Genomic DNA, 8354 nt, shown 5'->3' on the forward strand with positions numbered 1-8354 from the left:
TTTTGTGCAAAGCTAACTGAATTTTGTGCTATATTAATGTAATAATTAAATTTACTAGTACATGGGAGTACAAACTTTAATTTTTAATTGTAATAAATGCACTCAGCTTGAATCAGTTAAGCAGAACATGAGCAGAGAAAAAGAAACAATTTTTTTTAAGTAGCTCTATTTCCTATTGCCTACATTATAGAGGGTGAGTTTGCCTCTAAACAGAAAATGAGTACAGTCAGGGGTTAAAGCTGAATTAGCAGATCAAGTCAATTTATTTTATTAGCACATTTAAAAAGAACAGAGGTTCACCAAAGTGAATTCAACAAGATGTAAGCAGATATTTTTACCGGTTGTCCTGGCTGATTTCCAGCCAGGACAACCGGACTGGTATAAAGTTGGTATGAAGCTGGAATTCAGTGAATTAATCTAATATCATCAGCTTAACTTCATATTAATCTCTGCAACACAGATGTGACTAAACTCTGACCATGAGCACCGCAAACTGTGTACCAGTCACACACAGTTTAAATCCACCACATAGCAAACTAACCTGTTTATGCTGCACTAAACTCCATAATATTTTTATGTAACTTTTAAATTACACAGTCAACCTCAGTTTGTTTAGCAGCATGTTTCACAATATGAAAAAACACAATGCCACATGTACAGACCCAGCATGTGATTTTTAAACATGAGGAGTTCTCCAACGAGAAGACGCTATAGCACACGTTTTTGCCTCTTTCATTTATTTTTATGCCAGGTCCCCTGGTGATTATAACACAAACAGGTTTGCCTTTCACATGTTACTGTTTAGGCTCAAATCAGTTTGATGTTTGAAGGGCTGCACTGACCTGAAATAATAACATTCCTCAAATGTTAAGCCAAATGTAACAAGCCCGTTTTGAAAATGCAAGTAGAAGGTACAGATATTTGTTCAAAATAGAGGGAGTAAAAGTAAAAACTTCTGGTGAACAGTGTGAGAAATATGCATAAAAAAAGAAAAGAAAGAAAGAAATTAGGAACCATGCGCCTGCTGGCAACTTTCCATGAAGATGATTTTAAATTTCTAATTTTCTTTCTCTTTCTTCTCAGATATTAAGCTTCTGGATTCATTACCGATGCCAGTGCATTGTCTAGCGGGCACTCTTATGTGCAGCCGCACAGTGGCACTGCTCTTCCAAATGACACATTACTCACCACTGACAGTGCCAGTTGTGGCCCCTGTGCATAGTGAATCTGAACAGCAATGGCACAATACAGGTCCCACACAATGGTACTTTAATTAAGGTTAAAGAACACTTGTTATGACTTTTTTTCTGTCTCAGTTTCTCAGTGTGAACATACAGTATGGGTTACGCAAACACGCATCTCAATTTTAAAATCTCTGCCACTTTATTAGGTATGACTGTGTCCACTGTACAGTAAGAAGCTATTTGCGGCCATCTCAGGTACACTACACTTGTGGCCTATTAAACAACTTTTTAAGCTTATTGTATTTCAAATTTGTCATTAAAATACTTTTTAAAAATACGATTGTTCTCTACAGAAATTGTCTCATGCAGTCCAAGTGAAATCTGAAGATGCTCAGAAGCCACCAGAGCAGGGTGCAGAACAATTTTGCCGTACATGAATTTAACTACAATTTTCAGTCAATGTGTAACTGTTAAACCGTCCATAAAATTACTACTGTTAATGGTGTCAAAAGCAAGAGGTAGACCTATCTACATTGCCTCCTCATAGACAAGACAGAGCCACAGAGGACGGAGATGGACACCAGATGCCTGAGGGGGTCGGTCATTATAAAGGTTTCCAAAGAGGTTATGACGGGTATGCCACTGTGGTACATGGATTGATTTTAGGAATCACCACTTCCTATTTCAAAAAAATGATTGAAGCAAAAACTTGATAGAAATTAGCACTTTATACATGCTATTATTAAATAATACAATCTGTATTTAAGGACAGTTCTCAATATATGTTTGCTCTATATACCTACATAACAAAATTAGCTGTAAATATGCTTAAAATGCATGAGTGACTTAAAGCTGTCAAATTATACTGGAGCATCAGCAGTCTTTCACATGATTATTCTAGGGATATGATTGGCTGATTCTCCAAACGTGCACACTATGAAAATCCTACTGGGAGCCACCAACACACAAAAGCTTGGTGAGCTAATGATGTGCTCAAAAAGAGATCAAGGGTGACCTCTACTGTTTAAATTCAAGATGATGCATGATGAATATGTATTTTCAGCTCAAGACGCTATCCTGTCTTCTTTTTCCAACCCCTCCCTTGCAATCAAAGCAACCACAGTGCATACAGCAAAGTTCTTAGCAAAGTTCTTCTCTCAGGGGCATCTTTACACAGCCTGCACCTGGGGTCTTACCTGGTGTGATAGACCCCAACCTCTATGGATCTTGTGGTCAGAGCTTGTTCCTGTGCTGCCATGATTAGTGCCTCTGTGCTGTCTTTCAGTCCAGCTTTGTCCAGCCACTGGTAGGATTTCTGGATGTCAGCCACTTCCTCTGCCGGTGGTAGGGGCCTATCGTTCCATGATGGTTCCTCCTGTTCTTCCTCATTCTTTGGTTTCTTCTGCCTGAGGTATTCGCTGAGCACGTGGTCAGTTGGGGCCATGTTATTGATGTATTCGTGGATGTTTGCTGTCTCATACTGGACCATGGTGCTGACACTCACCAGTCCCCGGCCTCCTTCCTTCTGTTTAGCGTACAGCCTCAGGGTGCTGGACTTGGGGTGAAACCCTCCATGCATGGTCAGGAGCTTCCTTGTCTTGATGTCAGTGGCTTCTATCGCCTCCTTTGGCCAGCTTATTATCCCAACAGGGTACCTGATCACCGGCAGGGCATAGGATCTTGTTCTTACCGTTCAGCTGACTCCTCAGAACTTGCCTCACCCTCTGCAGGTGGTTGCAGCTTTCCTAGCAGCCTCTTCATGATTCCCATTTGCCTGTGTGATCTATCTATCTATCTATCTATCTATCTATCTATCTATCTATCTATCTATCTATCTATCTATCTATCTATCCATCCATCCATCCATCCATCCATCCATCCATCCATCCATATATATATATATATATATATATATATATATATATATATATATATATATATATATATATATATATATATATATATATATATATGAACAGTTTATAGACTTTTTTGGCTCGACTTTGTCTTGGTCTTGGTTTAGGCGGTCTTGACTATAAGTCTACTCTCTTGTTGCAAAGTTATTGGTGCAAATCATCCGTCTGGGCATTCAGCCGAGCTTCCCAGTGGTGTGATTTCATTGCAGAACTTTAGTATGTCTTAAGAAATGTTAAGCTTCCTGAGCAACAAGACACAACCTTCGGTGAGTGAGACTGTCCTGTGGGAGTTAGCCAGCCGGGGAAACTGCTTACCAGCTCACATGAGAAGCTTAGGTTCAGTGAATACTGCTTACTACATCCTTGAAGACTCAGTTTATCCCTTGCAGGGCTGGCTCGTAAAACCTTTTCAAACACCTGACAGCAGAACAACAGCTTTTCAACCAATAAGTTTTTTTTATTTTTTTTTGTAATCGGTTGAGCAGCCAATTCCAATTCCAGTTTCCAACAATGGAAACTGGAATTGGCTGCTCGACAGTTTCCATTGTTGGAAACAATGGAAACTGCGGCCCAGCTGGAATTGGCTGGGCCGCACTATGAATTCTGGGATAGGTTGAGCCACAAAGGACACACCTGACCCAGCCTTCAAATCTGGGGAAAAGGAGGACGCATTTGTCGGCCGGATTTGGAGGAGTCTTCAAATTTGGACAGCCTTCGTTGCATCACTGTGACGTAATCGGCCTACAAATGCAGCTTCAGGAAGATGCAGCCTCTGAATTTGGACACAGCTAATGAGTTATTAGAAATGTCCTTGCTTGTTCAAAGTTAAGTCGCTCCCAATGAAATATGTACCATTTCCAGACTTTTTGGTTGCACCCACTCTGGTCGTTTCAGTCTTTGATGGCCTGATAATTACTCTTTAGTTTTTTACGTTTTTGTCTGCATTGTTTTAACGTCCGCTGGTAGTCCAAACAGTCTTTCTGTGGTGTTATTTTTAGACTGGTCTGGCTTTTGTCTTCAGACTGCAAGTCTGATGTATCACAGAGTTCACTTCTTTTTGCTTAAATGTTTCTAGAGGAGGATATGGAGGCCTTGAAAGCTTCTCCCCATTTATCCAGGAACAAGGGACAATTTAAGCTTAGCTGAGCTTTGTTACACCAAGACTGCTGTACTTTGCCCTTCATCCATGTGTTTATGAGTTTTCTTATGACTTCAAGACAACATAAATGCATATAATCTAAGGGAAACATTGTAACCCTTTTCACTATACCACCCAAAGGAGACAATATTTAGAATAGAATAGAATTCAACTTTATTGTCATTGCACATGCACAGGTACAGGGCAACGAAATGCAGTTTGCATCCATCCAGAAGTGCTTTAGTGATATAGATATATTACAATATATATTAGCAATAATATAGATATGTAAGTATGTTACAGAAATGGGTCTATTATGGTATGTTATAATGTACACGGTATGAAGTATGTTATGAATATTCTATAACTATAAGTATGTACAGGCTGTAGTGAGTACAAGCTATGTAAAGGCTATGAACAGGGAGTGGGAGTTTGATTTGATTCAAGTGGTGGTCTTCATCAGTCATTAAGTGACAATTAGCGGTTCTTAACTTTGCATTAACTTTTCGTTCTTCCACTCACCACCTTGAACACATTTATCACAACCAGAATAATGATTATGAGCCTTTGTGTTTTTAATGAAAGCTATTGCAGGTGCATCACACACAAATGGACATACTTTGACTGTCAGCCATTGTAAATAATGCCATTCTTCAAAATGTGAATAAATGGGCCTAAAAACTGATCAACACTTTTTGGCTTTCTAAGACAATGCTGAAGTCTACCGCTTTTGAAAAGGGGGAGTCCATCTATATTAAACTGCAGTGTTATTTAATTAAGCAGTCAAGAATAAAGATAGCCATGACACCAAACCTATAGCCAAGCCAAAATGATGGTAATCCCCACCATCCACTATCATAGTTCTTATTTGACCTTGCGTCCTGAGAAATGCCCTGGCACCATTATATATGGTTCATGTGGTATATTATATAGAGTGCAGTTATGCCCTTAAAGAGGCTGAAAATGTAGAAGCCAAGTGTCTTAAACTTGTTATTTAAAAGGTCAGTATCAGTATTATCTGAATTAACAGCTGATGCAGAGCAGCCAGAGCTCTCAAAACTACAGTCGTGAGCCTTGTGTAGTGATACAGAGTTTACACTCACTTCTGAACTCAGTACATAGCCCCTTTCATCTGCATTACAATAGTCTGAAATACCAGACACCACTATCACTCTTGGGTGCTTAACTTATCCACTGATACAGCTACGTCTACTTGTAAGTTTTGTGTGCTAACCATCTCTTTAACTGCTGGAGTATCTCTGTGGAGTTCGAGCGTCAGGAGCAGCGCTCGTCACAGTTCTCTCCCTCATGCACGAGATCACACAAAGAGTTCTGCCTGGTGTCTAATGCTTTTTGCCGTTGTAGTAGAATTGTCTCTGATTGTTCCAGCGAGGGGTTTGTGCTAGACAGACCCATCAAGTGTTAGTTCTCTCCACAAGAAAGCATTGCCAATGTCAGAGGAGAATGGCCAGACTGATTCCAGCTGATAGGAAAGCAAGACTGAAAATAACCACTCATTACAAACAAGGTATGTGCAAGAGCATCTCTGAAGGCACAACACATTGAACTCCCCCAGTGTAACTTTTGTTACATAAGAACAGGTCACGGAGGCTACAATTCACAAGGGTTTACCAAAACTGGAAAAGTGTTCCCTTGTTTGATTAGTTTCAAGGATGATTCGTCCTGCTCTCCATCAGCAGGCTAGTGGTGATTAAAATAATCCTATTCATGCCAAGGGGAAATTGAGAGACAATGCTTAGACTGTTAAATAATCAAAAGTATGATCTCGTATATTAATTATAACAGTTATTAATGTTTTTGGTTACCTATAGGATATTATAGCCATTCCTGAAACACATTTTTGGTGTTCCTAATATTTTGCCTCACCTGGAAGGCATGGAGAAATCCTTTTAACCAAGAACCAAGTGCCTTACAACATTATTCATAAGATATGCCCTTTTAGTAACTAAAGCCCTTGATAGTTTCATTTTAGTTACTTTCTCTGCAGCCCAAAATAATTCAATTTCTCTTACAATAAACTGTAATAGAGACAATTGGAGAAAAGGAAAAACAAACAAACAAAACAACACACATAACGCAAAAGTGTTTAATTAGTATAACAGCTTATCAGAACACACATTTGGGCAGTAATTGTACATTACAGGCTTAACAGTAAACTTCTTCAGTCTACATCATTAGTATTGGAATGGGTGTCAAATAAGGGCACAAGTGGTCGTTTTTTCCCCTCCCCCAACGTGGGTCATCGAAGGTTGCATTAAATTCATGGCACAGTTCCACACATTACATCAGCACTTCATCCATGAGACGTTCACTCTGCCAGACAAGATTGATTCCCTGTGCAGAGGGTTATGTACAAACAATATCAGAGCGAACTCCATCACCTCATTGGTAAACAGCAAACGTTTTCTTGTCTCGAGCTGTTGTACAGACCATATTTAACCAAACATCATATGAGAACCCAAAGTGTTTATCACAAGGTTTCTGTCACAGTGTACACATAATGTAAGGCTGCAGGCAGTGTAGCATCAGAGTTTATAAGGAAATTAAAGACGAGGAAAGCAAAGTTGCATCGGCAAAGTTCTAATTAGATTTACGCACACTCAGTCCATGTTTGTATCTGCTGCAAACAAAAGCAACAAGAGAAAACAGCCTTGGTCGAGTTCTGGTAATACTGAAAAAGCAATTAGAAGTTCAACAACAGCAATGTGATAATCATTCACCTCGTATAATGTCTTTAAAAAAAAAAAAAAGCAGCACAAAAACTTAATGTAAGAATCTTTGGATCATTGAATGTTAGCCACGAAAAAAAAGTTACATTAAAAAAAACTTACATATTCACATTTATCATTCTCTATTGGTGTAAAAACCAAAACAAATTTAGTTTCAAGTAATACATGAATAAATACAGGAAATAATAGTCAGCACTAGTTACCTCCACCACAGACATAACGCTTTTGTTGTAGTTTCTTATATTAGCAGGATTACACAAAAAGAAAAAATATGAAGTCACATATGAAGACACTTGGAGAGGTAAAAAACGAGCAAAGGAAGAATTTATTACATTTTGTTGGACATCAGGATTAAGCGGTGGAGCTTCCCCTTTAAAACAGCCAAATGAAAATTAGCTTAGTCACCTGTTAGTCACTTGTTAAACTAAGCTGAGCTGTCTACACTGGCAGTCTATCACATGTTGTTTCACAGCTGTATTAGATTTATTGTGCTAATAAATATACTTTGTACAGCATATGATGTGTACATGAAGTTATATTTTTGTAAAGCTGCATGTTAAGGCTATGGTGCAGCTACAGCACAGACTTAACACAGGACTTCAAATCAAACTTTAGGATTCCATGGAAAGAACACCATCTTTTTGTCATTTCATCTTTTACATAATCCTATTTTCCGCTCTATAAGGCACACCTAAAATCCTTTAATTTTCTCAAAAATCGACAGTGCGCCTTATAATCCTGTGCACCTTATAATCCTGTGCACCGTATGTATGAATTCTGGTTGTGCTTACTGACCTCAAACTGATTTTATGTGGTACATGACGCTCAAAATTCTGTCCAAAAATGTTTTAGTACGACTTTAGTAAGCTATGAAGCCACACCGCTTGATGGTAGCATTACGGCTACCGTAGTCAGGAGCCAAAACTCTGTTCGCTTCAGGTCCCAAAGTCAAATGAACACAATTAATTTTAGCATCCAGGCATCCATGAAAACAGAATTTATTAAATTTAACTGAGTTAGAAGTTAGCAGGAAGTTAGCTCGCTAGTTCCCACCTAAACATGATACAGCATGTCCTGACAGAGATTTCTGAAAAAACTAAAATGTACAGCTCTGCTATCACTTCCAACATAAATTAAGACAGAAAACTAAAAACCAGTGACGTTCGCAGGGTTACTGAATCGGCCTACTTGGTATAATGATTTGCTACGTGATTGCTAGCGACACAGCTATGTTAGCATAACATAAACACAGTGAAGCTGGTGGATGAACGCTAACTTTTTTCCACTCAAGTAAGATGTAAGGTTAACGTGAGGGTTCCCAATGGTTAGCGACAAATGAAATCGCATGGCAGGATGCTGTAAATGG

The sequence above is a fragment of the Neolamprologus multifasciatus genome, chromosome 7, assembly GCF_963576455.1.
Source record: "Neolamprologus multifasciatus chromosome 7, fNeoMul1.2, whole genome shotgun sequence".
Classification (NCBI taxonomy): domain Eukaryota; kingdom Metazoa; phylum Chordata; class Actinopteri; order Cichliformes; family Cichlidae; genus Neolamprologus; species Neolamprologus multifasciatus.